This window comes from Trachymyrmex cornetzi, unplaced genomic scaffold (genome assembly GCF_001594075.2).
Source record: "Trachymyrmex cornetzi isolate Tcor2-1 unplaced genomic scaffold, Tcor1.1 scaffold123, whole genome shotgun sequence".
NCBI classification, from domain to species: domain Eukaryota; kingdom Metazoa; phylum Arthropoda; class Insecta; order Hymenoptera; family Formicidae; genus Trachymyrmex; species Trachymyrmex cornetzi.
Genome location: NW_017295795.1, coordinates 609,767 through 627,943, shown reverse-complemented (window position 1 = coordinate 627,943; position 18,177 = coordinate 609,767).

The window sequence follows — 18,177 nt, the reverse complement described above, 5'->3', positions numbered from 1 at the left end:
GAATATACCAGCCATGTGCGTGTGTATATGCATGATGATTCGATCGCAACTTCGTTCTGCGTCGCAGAACGAATCCGCGCTGTTAAATCTCAAAAATCAAAGCGACTAGCGAAGCTCTCGATGGAATTTTTATCGACAAACTTTCTCGCGTAACTCGCTTGGGATCTCATCTCGTACGTATTCGAGAACAAAGTACATCGCTCGACAGGAGAAAGATAAAAAGGGGAGAGAATATGGAGCGATAAGACAGTTGCGCGAACATTCAGTTCCTCGACGGAAACCACGATGCCTTGCAATAAAGTCGGAAAATATCAACGTAAGTAAAACGTAGTCACACACCACGCCGTATTTGACACAATATCGTGAAGAAAACGCATATATATCTATAGATATGTGTATTTCTCATCCATGTTTCGTAATCATTATTAAACGCTGACAAATTGATACAATTATCTACGAAACACGTCAGGAGATAAAGTCAAGACGAAATTCTGCAGACTCGGTGAACACGTAACAAAGTCGTCGCGTCAGCCGATTCAGAGTTTCTTTTTCCTCGCTCTCTTTCGGCTCTCTTTCCCTTTCTCTTCGTCCGTTAATAAGACCGAAAGCTTTGAAGCGCCTAAATCCGTATCGTTGCGATGCTGGAACAAATGGTCACGATTGGTCGGGAAGGAAAGGTTCTCTGCGAGAGAACGGGGGACGCGTAGCAAAAGAAAGAACATTCTTAAGAAAAATAAAAGAAAACAGACGGGCGAGCAGGCGATTCCACACAGCGCGGAGGGAAATCTCGTTTTCATTCCTCCACGAGACCCATATCTCGTATGCCTGCGGGTTGTGTGTATTTTGTCTCCTTTTATATCACGGGATACCCGAGGGACCTCGATTCTATATATTTTCTCTTAGCCCTCCGGCTCTAGTGTACCCGTCCCACCTTCGACGTAGGTGGTCGCATTTTTAGCGAGCGAAATGATCGTTGGATTTTTCTTTATTTCCATTCCCGTTCCACCGCCACCTCCTTTTTCTCTCCTCGCCCCCTCCTTGTCCTCATTCTCAGGACGAGAACCCTCCTCGTCCTTCTCCGCCGAGGGAACTCTTGCTTCGTTTAACCGCGACATCACGCTCCATACGACCGCGAATTACGAGCCAAAACAACACAAAATTCGATCCACCCGGCGATACCACAGAATTATAGTGGCTCCCGTATGGATCTTTTTTCATTTTTACTTGTTCGTAAACCGAGTTTCATTTTCCCTTTTTCATTTAAATTTTTCACTTTATGTTTGATTGATTTATTTTATATATACTTGTACACGTTTATTGAATTAATTCTAATATTTTATTAAAAAATAATCTAGGTGTATCACATGTACGTTAAAAAATTCCAGCAAACGCAACAGAGAGAGAGAGAGAGAGAACTCCATTTTGTATATTACTACGAATTCTACTCCAGACGCGTCCAACGCGGTTTTCTAATATTTCCTGAAATTCTCGACCCGAGGCATCGCTATCTCTTGCCTCGTATATTTACTATAAATTTGCAGGAGAAACCAAAACACTCGCACTACGTGCGAACTCACGTGCACGACGAAAGTATATTTCAGCGACCGGCATATTTGCGTTGTGCCGAAACACTTTTTACGTTTTCCCTACATTCGCCCGTACACCATGGTTTTTCGATCCTTTCGCTATTTGGTTGTGCGACAAACACTCGATTTGCTTCCAGACACGCGGTAATGGTAACCAACACATTTCCGCGACGAAAAGAAATGGTGGAAGGCAACGAGACGCTAAGGACCGCCGATTCAGCGGAATAGAAGGAAGGATCTTTTCGCACGATCACACAAACGAAGAAAACCGAGAGGAAGGAACACTCGGAAATATTCTTCGTACTCGCTACGGCGCGGCTGCACACGCCCTATAACGAATGCGGAAGTGCGCGGCACGCAAGAAGAAACCCCTTCTCGGTTTAAAGCGATCAGACCCACCCACTTCGCGACACGTACAAAGCGTCGAGAAAGTATACAAACCCTGAAGGCTCGAACGAGCGAGGCCGAGCCAGCCAACCGTTCGGGCCCTTTCTTCCTTCCAGTGCAACTTCCTGCTGCAAGCTTCCCCAGCTTGCATCTCCGCGTTGCGTAGTACCATCGTACCATCATGCCGACGACGACGACGACGACGATAGCAACGACGTTCTGGCGTTCCAGCTTTGTAATCTAACAAATTCAGCTTATTTATATTCAATGTAGTGGCGCCCGCGCTGCTCCTACGTGCGATGCACGTACGTATTCCACTAACGCGAAATACCTTCTCCTCTCTTCCCATTCTCTTCTCGTCGTCGTTCTACCTTCTCCTCGTCCCTTCTTTCATTCCTCGCAACTCCGTGCTGGCTGCTTTCGCCGGTATGTGCGTACATGTTTTGCCCGAGTTTATTGCTCGCGCAGCATGCGACTCTTTTCGCGTCGCGTCGCGTCGCGTCGCGTCGGGAGTCGCGCAAAACGGAGAAAGATGTCTCGCGATTTTTCACAATCGTCGCGACGTTCGCAAATTTCGAGGGACTGCCTTGAGAAGTATGTTTGACGACGAGAAATCTCGTTCACTGAATCGACGTCAAAGCGAATAAGCGATTTTACATTTCGGAGCGATAGACACCTCCGTTATATACAGCGATTTCGGTAAGTCTTAAATGAAATACGGTTTCTCAAGAAAAAATATAATGAAAGAGTTTTTGGTTAAAGTTATTTCATTCCGCGTGCAAATGCACTAAATTATATTTAATATCTATGAAAATTTAGCTTTGCCGGATGAAAAGCTCAGCGATTGTATAAATTTTTCAGTGAGTTCTAAGTCCGCGCTTGAAAATGCACAGGCGAAAAATCTCAAAAGGCGAGGCAAGCGCAAAAATATCCAGAACGTGGATTGGATCGCCGTATTCGTCCACTCGGCCGTAGAAAACTGTGCTGTATACGAGTCGTTGACAAAGTTTCTCGTATTGTATTTCATTGCACGCACTATTGCGTTCCACCCATTCCATAAAATAGCTATGCATGAAAGTGCACTCCGCTTATCTTGACAATGTCCTACTCTTTGCTACTCCTACTGATCCTTGCCTCTCTCTCCATCGCGACAACGTTTTATACGATTGTCGGATTATTGGTTCGAAAAGATACGAGTGCCTGTTTATTTTTCTACGAAGTCAACAGTAGCTGGTTTCGATACCGTTCATGAACTAAGTCGTGACCTTTTCAATCGTTGCAAATTACATGAAGGTGTAATTTGCAACGATTGAAATTCTCTAACTCAATGCACATGAAAACGACGTTGCAATTCGTCAATAATGTTATTGTAAAATGAGATAACTTTGGCTCAAAATTTAATTGATTAACGTAACTAAATTTTATACGTCACAAAGACGTTAATGCTAGAATCACAGTGATTTTGGTGACCCATATCATTCTTTTGTGATTTTTGGATAGATGGACATAGTACCAACTAAATAATACACTTTTATTGATACTAAATTATTATAATTTCAAAATCTACATTTGAACGAAACTTAGATGAGTAAAAAATGGCACAATCGTGGTTCTAGTTAAGACACACTGAGAAAAATGATCTGGTTGGATTAAATAATAATTCTAGTGGAAAATGGACGAATCAGAATTTTCTGGTTAAATCTACCAGAATTTATTTTAGTCGAGAAAACTAGAATGCTGATTGATATAATTATTCTGATGAAAACAAGAATTCTAGTAAATTTTATTAGAAATATTGTATCAGAATTTCAGTTATCTCAACTAGAATTCTAATAAATTTCACTAGAGAGAGAGAATTTTGATTCGCCTATTTTCAACCAGAAATTTTTTTCAGTGCGTCTTATGTTCTGATTTTGGACATATATACTGTCTGACAAAGGAACATTCCAAATTGCAAAAGCGATATAAAAAAAATTAACGCTACCAGTCAAAAGATTACGTTTGAAATAGATATTCTAGATAGTCGAATCTTGGGATCCTGTAGATGCTGTATTCAATTTGGTACAAAACATATTTGGTCATTTTAACTTTGACACAAAATATCTCGGGCACAAAACATTTTTGGCAAAAATGTTTCAAATAAAAATTGTAGGGTTTAAAGAGGGCCATTAGATGAGCTACTAAGATTTTGGACAAAAATTAACCTGGGTCTTGTTGGGCCCAAAATGGGCCCTGAACCCAAAATCTAAGTAGCTCATCTGATTGTCCTCTTTAAACCCTACAACTTTTATTTCAAACATTTTTTCCAAAAATGTTTTGTTCTCGAGATATTTGGTGTCAAAGTTAAAATGACCAAATATATTTCGTACCAAATCGGGTACAGAATCTTCAGGATCCCTAGATTTGACTATCTAGAATATGTATCTTTTTCAAACGTGATTTTTCGACTGGTAGCATTAGTTTCTTGATATCGCTTTTTGGAACGTTATTCCTTGTGAGCATTATCAAAATTTAGACCAAAGTTACTTCATTTCATGGTACAATACATTCCAAAATCGTATTAATTTTTCTTCGCGTCTTTTAAATTATACAATAGCTTTAACGACCGAGACTGAAGCGGTTCGTTTTATTTTCGATTACCGAAAAGGTACGTTCAAAAGCGCGATACGGTTAATCGCGCTTTCAAGCGAACGACTGCGGACGACACACCGTTAATTTTATTTGTTAATGTACTATTTAAGGTTCAAGGGCCCGTTGTCCTAAGAGCCGGCATAAGCGGGAGAGTGGAATTATTGATCGGCAACGTACCGGGTGTCGCGTCAAGTACAACGAAGGAAATTGTACGCGACGTGAATCTTACAATTTTATTAAATCTCTTTTAACTGTCGTAAAGAGAACTACTCTCGGCGAGGTCGTGGATTAAACAATGTTGCATAAATAAATCAGCAGGTAGCCGAGCCAGCGCCGTCGTCGTGCGCACGTCAAAGATAATTCAGCTGCCCTCGTATAACATCACGAAAAACGCAGTTGCGGTGAATAAAGTAGCCGTCTTCCTTCTGCATTAAATAAGCGGGGCATACTCGTATTTTTGTACGTGCTTACTTTAACCGTGGTCTCACCCGGTAACCAGCTATACCACTTCCATCACGTTTTTTCTACTGCATAAGGCGTTCTCGTTAATGCACGTCATACATGGTCGCGAGGTCGCTGAAATATCTTTGATGAAGTAATTTGACTAAGTATCGATCCAACGGCGAAATATTCTTTGTTTAACGGACTACGGACTTCCGGCGCGCTGTTCGTTTCTTCCTGCAAAGCCGGGCCCATGGCGCCAAGAAAATTGCTCGTTAGTCCTTATTCGAGGAACGTTCGTGTCCGTCCGTCATACGGCAGGCATGGCCAGCACATGCAAATTCGTATAAATGGGAATCAACGTATTATCCTGGCACACTGTAGCTTTTAACGTTACGTTTTATTCCTCGTGGGTAAGATGAATTAGGTTAAAACTGATACTGCTCTGCTCGACAGCGGTATCTCGAACACAAATCCAAATTAGCATTGTTAATTATTTTTCCGACCGGAATAATATAGCGCGAATGTAAAATTTACGTGCGCGGCATATTTCACATCTTCGTTTAACATTCTGTAACGCTTCGGACGCGAAGACGGTTTGTTATCAACGGCGCAAAAATTATTCCGGATCTGTGCAAGTTGCACATACTTGGTGCGCAAGTCTTTGTTGCACGACATTCTCTCTCGAGCGATCTTTATTAATATACGAATACATTAAATCGCTAAAATATATAAGACACTTCTTTATTAATTTTATTTAATAAACGATTAATTGTGTAATTTAAAATAAATTCAATAAATTTATTAACATACATCGCGTATGTACATGATATTTTTATACCATTGATATATGATTGATACTTTTATATACTATTACCCGATTTTTAATTAACACGTTAGCTAAGATAAACTAGCTGGTAAGCCAAACTTTATCTACGGTTAATTTTCTATATTATCTGAGCAAATTTCCACGTCAATTTAATATTTCACGCTCCAGTATCTCTATATCGTTTTCTCACCATATACATCATGATAACGATCGACACACGGTGCATGTGTAATGTTAGCGCGTATTCTTGATAGGCGATTACGACAAAAAAGCTATTCGATTATCACGCTTGCTTCCTCAAAGCGTGATTTCTTGCTCGATCACCCGATAGCAAAATCTCAGGCAAAATAGATGGTGGGATGCGATGTAATGGTTTACGTATTAAATGGAGCATACCAGGTCCCATGGGAGAGTCCTCTCTCCGTCTATCGTCTAGTACGTTCACAGCTACATATACCTGTACTGTACAAAGCACGCCGGGTTCGTTTGCGTGCACGAATACTCGGCGCGCGTCCGCGTCTATGCGCCGGCGGATGCAATTTAAATTAGACAGACTCTCGGTATTTCCTGACCGTAAGTCTTAGCCAAACGTCAGTGGCAGGTGCTCTTCTTCTTTGCCATGTACAGACTATCACGAGCGCGCGAAGCACAGTTACGAGCGCCTCAAAAATCTCTATGATTTACCTCGCTAAATTAACTTCATTTTAGCCGGTATATTCATACTCTTCTAGATTCTTATATTTAAGACTGTCTTAAGTACAGTCTTAAGGTGTCATGAACCAATCAGAGAGCCATATTAGCATCTTAAGATGGTCTTAAAGTAAGAACCGATTATAAATACCTGCCTTTAACTCCTTATGCTCCAACTTTTGGATCGATATTCTCATAGAAACGATCTCGGTACGTATATTGGTTATTTCATTATTATCGCTACTCTACATCGCGAGCTCTCTCTCTCTCTACGTCGACGATTTCCTTTTCGTTTTTTTCGACCGCTCCGGAAATTCTGGAAGGAGAATTTTACCGGTGAGATTGGAAAGAGCTGTCGTCGAGCGGGCGTTAGAAACCGACGATATGTCAGGCTATCACTATATCTAGGACGGAAGAAGGATACTGCCTTTTCCCGAACGCTTTATTGAATTTTCCGAGAGCGAGCGAGCGCGAACGTACGTAACGGTCCCGCACCCGCGACGAAAACGTACCGCGACGGGGCAGCGTGCCGTGTCGGGTTAGGACATGACTTTAAAGGACGCGATCGAGCGCGAAGCGCGACAAGGGAAATTAATTAACCACGCTCGACGGAGGGAGGGAGACAGAAGGGGCTGTTTGTCCGGGCGTATTGTATTCAAACGCGATGCAACCTAGTTTTAATTTTAGCCGACGGGAAAACAGCCCGTCGCGGACTCTACGACCCCTCAATTTCAGGGGGATGCTCCCGACCAACCAACCAACCAACCAACCGACCGACCGACCGACCGACCGACCAACCGACCGACCGACCTGTCGCTCCGCAGTTGGTGTCTCTGTTTCGCGCGGCGTGAGTTGCCGCCAGCCGGTGCACTCGTTATTTGCATACAAAGCTGCGCACGTATACGTACGCGCGCGCGCGCGCGCGCAAAGCCATGTCCGACGAAAGAGATAATTGCGAAAGGGACGGAAAGTTACTTAGCCGAAATCGTTTGTTTTCTGCGCACCAGGTATAGCTGCGGCAGCAGCGCGGAACGTTCAGCATATGTATAATGGCGTTGCATCATGTTTTACAGCGCGGACAGAAATGTTACGAAATACAAAAGGCGGTCCCGGAATGAACGGTGAAATTGGTTCGCGAAAGGACGCGAAGCTTTGAGCTACCGTGTGCAAATGTCGTGCCGTTTTTAGTTGCCGTTCGATGGGTATGTAATCGAGTTATATATTCTGAAGAGAAAGGGATACTATACTTACCTACTATAACGATCGATTTTTAGCGAAAGGAAGAACATTTACACAAAGCGTGATGTATTATTAAATTATATGACTCAATCATCTAAATCAATACCATATTTTCCTTCTTATTAGTTCGCTGTCCTTAATAACGACGTATTAATTGATTTCCACGATATAAATTAAAGATAAACTATCCTCGTAACTTTAGTCCTCGTAGACTGTATATAACCAATGTATACTCGATGTATAATTAATTCGCGAATTTGTGGAATATAATATTTAAGGACATGTGAAGTTTTAATACACTAGAGAATAATAAAAGATTCATTTATTCTCTCTCCACGTGTCCGAATGTGGAAAAAAATTTTTGTGAATTAACGAAAAAATTTGGTATGATTTCCAGAGTTACGTCCGAATCGAATTTCGTAATTTACATTAGAGGTTCTCGCAGTTAGCATAGCGGTGGGAACCGGCTGGCGCAATCCAGAGAAAAATCAATTATGTAATCTCGCGGGAAGCAGCGGTCGTTTTTGTTTTAATTCACCGAAGCAGATTCGACACGATAATCCACCTTGCTTGCATTTAATGGTAAAACCCGTAATTCGCTGAAAAGTAATGGAAATAACGGAAAGGACAAACCAACGCGTGCATCGCGCTGTGGAGTATCACGTCCTGTTAAGCACGTAACTTTAACTTGAATAGTTCATTCGGTATATTGATGCGCGAGTGTGCGCTTCTTGATGAATCGTTCGCATAATCCACGATCGATTCCTCAATGGCAATATTCTACTACCAATATGTGCACGAACGGGCGTGATCGAGCGACGAGTATTTGCCGGGTAGGGACCGTTCTCTTGCCGGATAGCCGGGTGGCGAACCCTAAATCCAAGATCGGAAATCGATCACCAACCAAAGATAACCGCGATATTTGCTCGTTTAATTATATCTAGCATTTACTCCGATATCTGTTTAGAAATCACGTATTACTTCGCCATTAGGACCATCTCGAATTTCAATATGACGGATTTAGCTTGATTAATGTCTTTATGAGGACGTTATTAAACGTGAAATAAAATGGTCTAAAGACGACTGTGTGATATAGGAGCAACGTTACCTGCAGCAACGATGCAAAGATTATATCAAGAGAGATCAACTCAGACGTATATCCCCTTTTCACAGAGTTTATAATTGAAGCTACATATGTAAGATGTCTCATGGCTCTTTTCAAGAAAATCGAGCAAACGTGTACCTAGTAGCGATGTAATATTTTCAGTAAGAAGATAGAGACACGAAAGCACGTTAAAACTTGCCAAAATTCTTTTCCTTCATTTGCATTTCAACATTCTTTTTCAATATAGTGAATCCGTTAAATTAAAATCTGCATTTTATATTATATTCCGTTTTACAGGAAAATAAAAAATTAAGTATTTTATCATGAGTAATAAAGACAAAATATTCACATGATTGTAATATAATAAAAAAATCTAATATCTCTATAATATATAATTATAGAAAAAATTTTAATATATTTGCGTAATTGAATAGTTCTTGCAAGGAGAATATTTGATCGTTTGATATCATGCCGCACATTCTTTTGTACAAATTTGTCACTTTTTTTTCTCGCCAATTAGTGAAGATAAAAATAAAGTCATGAATAAATAATCATCTTAATGGCGAACGCAGTTCGCAGTAGTGAAAAATCTCTCGAGCGACACGGCCGAGTTTACGCATATTACGCACACTTATGCGGCGACGTAGCAAAGCTCTCTCCAGGTACAAACATGCAACGGAGGATGTAAAATTTTCGACCTGCACTTTCTCGCAAATACTTTACACACGTCAGGGTACACCGCGCTCCAGTAAATATACGGGCGTACCGTATACGGGCGTCATATACCTACGCTGTACACGAGACAGGCGTTTCCTCGTCGGGATAGTATCGCTATATTCGCAACGCGCGCGACAAGAGCGAGGCACACTCAAGATATCCCAATATATATTTCTTTCAGACCACCTCAGGGAACAACCTCTCTTTCCGTTACGATTGAACTGTAGAAATTATTAGACTGTTTCTTTCTACAACTTTCTTCGCCTCACCGACGTCTTTCTTAGTCGTTTCTCTGCATCCCGTCATCGTTTGCTTTTTTTTTTCTTTTCTAGCTTATGTAATCCGATCTTTTTTCTATTTCGTTAAGTTACTCTATGTTACGTGGAAGGAATAATGTTTCCAACGTCGCTTTGATATCTGCAGCATTGAGAGAAATCTCAACGTGAGATTTCTCAAAAACGGAAGAAAAGATAGACTTTCGGAAATATTTGTTATTTTGGAAAGGCCTGCTTGAGTTTTGGAATGTAATAATGGAAGTTTTAATTAAGAAGTGCTTACACAGTCTATGCAACGATAATGGGACACAGAGTCAAAAGTTGCTGGAACGGGATTTTCAGATTGGCCTAGTAATCTTCGCCAATTCTCGACAATTGGCACCTCAGCTTCGTACCGAAGTATCCAACGTTGAGGAAGATTGGCGAAAGGCATCGCGAATTAAATGAAGCGCATAACGTAGAGTCGACTTCGGTATCTAGCCCCTCGTAGCATGTAATATTCATACTGCAGCCGGTACAATTTGCAGACAATTTCGTTTTTTTCTTATTTCTCGAGAAGAAGTCAGCGGACGTAAAGTACATAAGGAGACATCCAAGACATTTACATTTTTCGCAAGATGGTAACCCCAGGACTTTAAAGAAGTTTAGACATTACCGTCGTAACAGCAGAACGAGACGATTATATATTACCCCCTAATCTTGTCGCAGGCTAATTACCTGACTTATGACACCGAATTACGGCGCCTCACGGTTCGTTAACGTGGCTTATGATTATGGATTCGGTTTGAAATCATTACGCCAAGAAAGTTCTCCGACGCGCGCAAATGTCCTTGCGAAGTAATATCAATCAAGCTGTTTGGTGAAAAAAACGCGAAGAGCTAAGCACATTCAAGTCGAAGAAACAAATTAATAAAAAATAAATCTTTGCGCATAATGCATGAGTTTCACGAATATACTCATATACTTAACACTTGAATTTTTATATCATAATTGTAATTTTTGCTTCCTATAAATTTATTTCGACAACAGTACGATATGCTGTTAAATATGAAAAGGGTAATGGTAATCTAATCCCTTGAGCTAAATAATATTTTGTTATTTTAACTTCATGTATATGTCAAAATGTAAGTAAATTCATTTCTAAATTGCTTAGTTTCAAAGTTAACAACATCCATATTAATATATGCACTTAATGAGTATTAAACTAAATTTGAGTCAAATTTAACACATTTCTCGAGTTAAATTTTATTTAACTCCATTATTTTAATTAAAATAACGACATATTGAAAAGAAGCAATAACGACTAACCTATTATAGAATTGATTAAAAATAACTCAAATTGACATACGAATTTAACGATGTATTTATAATTCATTTTTCGATAAGTTGAGTAACCAAATTAAGATGTAAATTAAGATGTATAATCTGGTTTTCGCACGCCACTAAATTTCAAAAGTATGATTTATTTAATACGATAAGAATTAATGCAAATTGTCCAAGCGGTTTTATTCTTTCTAGATCATGTTTAACTCTTTTATTAGAAAATTTTCTTCAGCACGTGTAGCATGTGTAGCAATATTCGCTTTATACCCTGTATCGATGCACAAAATGTTTTAAAAGCTTTTAGAAGCGATCGTAACCACGCGCGCTACGTTAATTTCTAGGGTGTCGATGCATATCAATTTTCGCATCGTTCGCACGCGAGATCGACCACGTTGCCGAGCCACTTTACCAAAACTTATGGTGTTATTAAATCCCGTCCTAGGAAACTTGGCGGTGGTAGATAAAACTCGCCAAGGGGCGAGCCACTGTTGGGCTCGTTTAATCGAGCTAACCTTGTCATCGCGCGCGGTTGCACTCAGTTTCGCGCACCCGAAAACTTTGCGAGTTTTACGGACCAAACAAAAGCGTGTCGACGGAAATTGGATTCTTTCTTTCTTTCTTTCTTCCTATCGAAGCACGAAGATTTCGTGAAAAATACCAGACGCAATCGATCGAATATATAGACTAACCGCTTTCTTTTCAAACTTCATGCTTCGTTTCGGTGAAATACATTACGGAACGTAAATTTTTCATGCCTCTGAAAATGCTTGAAATATATATCTAATAAGTTGTCATGTTTTAAAGGTTTTTTTAGCTGCATTAAAGCGAACTTTAAAAAGTAAAATTTCTTGGCGTATTTAGCTAATTCTTAGCGGGATAATTATTAATTGCTTTCTTCTCACATGTCTAAGATGCTGAAAAATTTTATATATAAACTTTAAAGATATGTTAAAGATTCATAAACGATAGAAAAAGTTTCTATATAATAGATATATTATAGAAACTTTCTCTATCGTTTATACTATATTCTATAATATAGATAATAGAGATACACTGTTAAATCTTATAGGGTCAAATTAACTTAATGTGAGTCGCCACTCCTCCTACTCAATAATATCGTTATTTTTTACTAAAACAATGGTTATATTTGACACTATACAGTATCAATTTAACAATATAGTGTCAAATTTAATTATCATTTTAGTAGAAAATGACGATATATTTAGTAGGAGCAATGGCGGCTCACATTAAGTTAAATTTGACACTGTGAATTGAACAGTGTAGAGTGTCTAATTATAGAAGCGGAAAAGCTTTCTCTTTTAGTTAAAAATGAATTGGTTTCCGTGAATAAATGTTTATATATAAAAATAAATTGGAGAGAGAAAGAGAGCCAAATTCCTATCTTTCAGTTAATTCCAAGTAGACTTAACTTGTGTGTAACACTTTTTTTAAATAATACTTCAAAATACCTATAAAATAATGAAAACTAAAAAATTACAGAAAAAGATAACAACGAATAAAATTTTCACTAATAAAAAATAAATTTGAAAAAAGGGGAAAAAATAAATATCGATGCATAAGAAAATAATTTTGTTAAAAACACATTCCTAAGTATTGGTTCGACTTAAAAAAAAATGAGTTTCTGTACTGTACGATTAAATAGTTCTCACATGTACTTCACAGTTATGCAGCAAAAGGAAACAATGAAAAGGAAAACGCGAGCTATCACGCGTAGATGATGCCTAGAACAATCGCGGCGTGAGGTTAAGCTCCGACTTCATTAATAATTTTCGCGAGGTGGGTAATGACTACAAAGAGGAACCGCGAACCGCACGGCACAGGCAGAACAAGGGACAAAGGCCAAGTAAAATATTATCTCGCGGTCTGCTCTTTATCAGGAAGAAAAACTGCGTTTACAATGGAAAACGTAGAAAGGAAAACGAACAGCCCAGAAAATGAAACTCGAGCGATCTGGCGGTTTGTTTTGAAGAGGATATTAACGGGGATTTCTTTCGGACAGACTAAATGCGCGTATGTGCGTGCATCGTCCTAATAAATATATTAAATTATTTCATCAAATGTGGAAATATTATATTATTTTCACCTGCACGAGATTATGCTTCTATACGAGCGCGAATGTTACGCTGGTTACGGTGGAAACCGCCAGGGATTCCGGATTATATCAGATACCAGGAACGGAATACCATTGGATACAATAATCTCTGATTTGATCGGCAAAAGGATTGATAACGGCGCGCGGACGGAGGTACAACGTTATACGTTAAAAACGCCGCCCGATATTGGTAAGCAAAAACGTATCAGATTAAAACACAATGATCGGATAACGATTTCACCACGTTTTATTTCATTAAACACATTTTCTACGTTGTTACCTTCACGGAATAACACGAGGAGTAGGTAGTTAATTAGCCATAGAGAATTATGAAATTATTGGCATTGAGCCTTGGCACCTATTAAAAGTGTTGGAGCAATTGCGGTCCACTTCTTGTACTTTCCTTTCATCGACGGAATCGCAGCTGCAGTGCAAAGGAATTACTCTTGAAAACTTTTTCCTCTTTTTCAACGTTTACAGCTGCAGTTTCAAGCGTGGCGTTTTACTTATAAATTGCTCGAGTTAATGACGCGCCTTGTTTTTAATCCTTTCCCCGCGCACAGAATACCTCCAATTAAAATCAATGGTAATGAATGAAAGAAAAATGATGTATAAATAAAATTACAAAATTTTATTACAAAAAATTACAAAATTTTAATCACTTATTGCGAAAATTAAGATAATTCCCTAAAATTTTTTTATGAAATATCGTCCGGTTTATTTGTGCTTCAAGTTCATTTCTATATAAAACTGAAAATTATCATTGAAAGCACGATATCTATCCTCAAGGTTAATCTAACTCTAAATTCAACGGTTTTCCTATAATTCCATTAATTACGTGTTCAGTGAAAATATCTCTCCACAATAAAGTTATTTTCGCGGTTCGCAGACAGTGAAGAGAACGGGAAGAGATACGGAGGTGAGAATGAAATACATCCAAGTATATATATCTGGAAGTATATGTATATCTGTGTACATATTGCACATACGCGAGGGACAGTGACGGAAAAAACAGCTCGCAAAAAATCGATGCATGAAGTAACTCGCCTCTCTTCTTGATCCGATAGCTTTAATAATGGAACCGTTCATCCCCGAACGAAAGTTGAATAGAACCAGGCCGGCTCATGCTCTCGGAAGTACCGGTCCGCTACTCTTAAGAAATACGAACGCGATCATCCGTTTTCTCTCTCGCACCCCCGAACAGAGGCATACGCGAGATTTCTCATCGAACTTTACGTAAGTACGTCCACACGACCGACACACGATATACGATACACGCCTCCCGGAAACTTTATCGCTTTAATTCGAATTCTTTTACGCAATCTGACACGCGGCATTTAGACACCTCACGTAATGTGACGTCGGGGACGAGATCCAGTTTCGCGATAATTTCGAGAATCTCTTCTCCTTTTGTGACAGCGACGAGAAACGCGAATCGCGAATCAACTCGCGAGCGAAAAGTGTTTGATTTCCAACATGAATCTCGGACGTGCTCGTGGAGGATGACGGTAACGTTAATTAATCGACGATATCGATCGCGCATTAAACGAAGCGGGATTATTATGGGTCGAGATGAGCAACGATTTCGCACGAAAGCGTAACATACGTAACATTCTTACCTTGACACCTACTCTTACTCGCCGACAAAGTTAATGGTCTAACTTGATTCATTTAATTCGACTAGTTCGCTAACAGCTTTCTCTCCGCTAAGAGTGCGGTCGACTTTCGAATTAAGCGTCCTCCAATCTAAGTCGATTATCCGGGGAATGGAAAAGGGACTTAGCCAATCAGGAAATTTGTATTTCCTCGGGGGATGCGCGAGTCATACCGCGAGCAGTTAACCGTGTTTCAATCACACTAAAAACAATCATTCGCACAGACAATTTGTCGTTATACAATAAGGAAAATTGCAAAGCTATAATATAATATTTTTCACTCATAATATGTACGCACGCAAATGAATAATATCGATCTATACAGCATGCCTACGAGTAACGATATTAATTCGTAATTAACACAAATTAATATTGACATTTATTTATACGTGACCGTGCTACGGTTCGATATTATTTAAAGTACCTCTGGTCCGTACCAATATAAATTTTGCAGGTTTATTTGACCTCTCAGTGAGAAATATTCAAAAAAGCTATATTCGTATATCTTGGATCGTATATTTGAGCATTGTAAAAAGTATGACTATGATGAAATGATCGTGCGGATGGTAATTTTTATTTTAAAAAAAAGTCGTAAACGAACAGTGTGCGAACTACATTGAAAACCAGTCTATATTTCAATCAAATATTCGCGATATTTATTACCTCTACACTAAAAGAAAAATTGTTGGTATTCGTTATACTATAATTACATGTTGCTACAACTATGATTATTACTATTATAATATTAGTAATAGTAACTATAATAATTAATAATATAATTGGTAATAGTTATTATTATTGTAAAACGATTGTAGTTATTTTAATTTAACCATAATTCATAGAAATTGCACAATTATAATTATATAATTATATAATATGTATTATAATTATAGTTGCAAATATAAAAAAATTTTCTCTTATAGTACAAGAGCAGTTTGTTAAATGACTTTTTTAACTTTTTATTTACCAAAATTCCATTTATTTTGCAATATAATCTCCTTTTAAAAAGTCACTAATTTATCGAACTGCCCACGTATATATATGTATATAGCGTAATAAGATTTAAAGTATAAAGGCTACGAGGACTCAAGAATTAAATTCCTGATGCGTAGGACCGAGGATTACATGCTCGATTAACCGCGCACGTGGAATGGTTAACTCGGAAACTCCTACGATCCTGCGGCCTAAGCCAGTTAAGGCTTATATTCGACTGATACTCGATTCGTGACAAATCCCCGTGACAACGATTCGAGCGAACGAGTGCAACTCGAATCGATGACGAAAAAACGGAAAAGGATTTTGTCAACCGGAAAACCGTTGCCGTCGAGCTTATTCATACGAATCTGCAAAGCTAATGTGCATACTATGCGTGTTGGGTGAGCTACTCAAAGGCTGACAAATGCCACCAGGAAACATCTTTGCGCACAGCATCCCGCGTCGATGTCGCTTGCGCGAGTAAACACGTGATAAATCTCCCAAGACTGGTGTATCTTGCGAATATCGAAAGCTGGATGATATGTGATTGGCAAAAGAGGACAAAGAGGCTGCAGATATATCATTTTTCTAATATGGGAGAAAAAAACGATTGCCCCATATGGCGATGATATGCCCCGATGAATTCGCGATGCTCCGTGCGGGGAGGAGAATAACGAATCGCATTCGTTCGTCATAATATTTGCCCCGGGCGAAAATATTTCCATCGCATTGCTCCATTGGAAGCGTAAAAAATCCCGGAATTTTTGTTTTTTTTTTCTTTTTTTCCCGTAATCCAACGTAATGCACAGTCACGTATGTTCCGTCGAATATTTTATCGAGAATTTATCTTCTTTCGAAAGACCAACGGTACGCACAATTCAAATAACCATGCGCAAATATCGCGTGGTTACGCGCAAACAAACGGTGCAACCACGAAACTCAAGACGGGCTATAACGACGAGATTGTAATTTTCCCGGTAGGGAAATTTCACGAGGAAAATTGCGAAACAGCAACGTCGCGCTTCACACTACATGCGTTGGCTACGTAAAAGGCGGGTTGTTCTCTCGGCATCCTTTTCTTTTAATTAAAGACGCATCAAATGCTACGATATGTACATAGTGTTTCCGAAATTTGAAACGTGATAACGCCGCCACGTAAAAATGCATTAGGACGTGCAAGTGGATTAGACGATGTAAATATCCACGATATTTTGTAAGAGTATAGTTCTAAAACTAGTTTACAACTTGCGCAACGTGACTTCTAGGGGAGCTTTATTTAAGCAGACTCTACCTGCGTAAATCGCAAAACTCTGTTTGCGAATCGCACTCGGCGTCCTTTGCCTAGCGTCAGCGATCGCGCGAAGTACTAACACTATCACCACCGTGCACGCGACTCACGTATAGAAGATTACTCAAGCACGGTTCATCGTGGACGAAACTTTGATCGAATTCTCGCGCACTTTGGAAACTACAGGGCGAAACAAGAAAATCGCGTGTAATCTCACAACTTGATTTTTCACTGACTTTTACCTCGCGGCGTTACCTGTCGTGAATTCGGAACCACCCCGTAGAACATGCCTCGGAGAAACTCGTCGGCCTTCGAACGAGCGACAGCTGCGACGAAGGAAGAAATCGCCGCTATATCGGAGGGACGAGTAAACCTTTAGCTTATCGCGACCCTTCGCGACCCGATGCAAATCGCAGTTTGCGAAACTATCGACGATACACCGAGGAGAGGAAAAACATGACCACGAGAGGCAAGACGACATGGACTACAGGGAGAGAGGGAGAGAGAGAGAGAACCGAATGCGGTCGGGTGAAATTGTGCCGCGAGAGGTGGCCGCCAGGCCATGTAACATTGAATTATCGTACACATAATAGGGCTGACACCGCATTGGCACCCTCGCGCGCGCTATCGCCGCAGAGAGAGAGAGAGAGAGAGAGCGCGTCGTGCGCATTTAGGACCCGGGCTATTGACACTCTTCCATTTCGCGTTGGCCTGACGTGTACGTACTGTATACATATGTATGTAACAACGAGAGCGAGCAGGGGAACGAGGGGAGGGGCAGCGAGAGGGTTTCCCAACCGAGCTGGTAAACTAGCGGGCGCTGAATCGATGAGACAAACACATCCATCAGTCAGCTGTGGGAATCGCTGTTTGGCTAAAAGCCAGACTGGTTATTATTTCTGTCAGACGGAAATGTCTTGCGT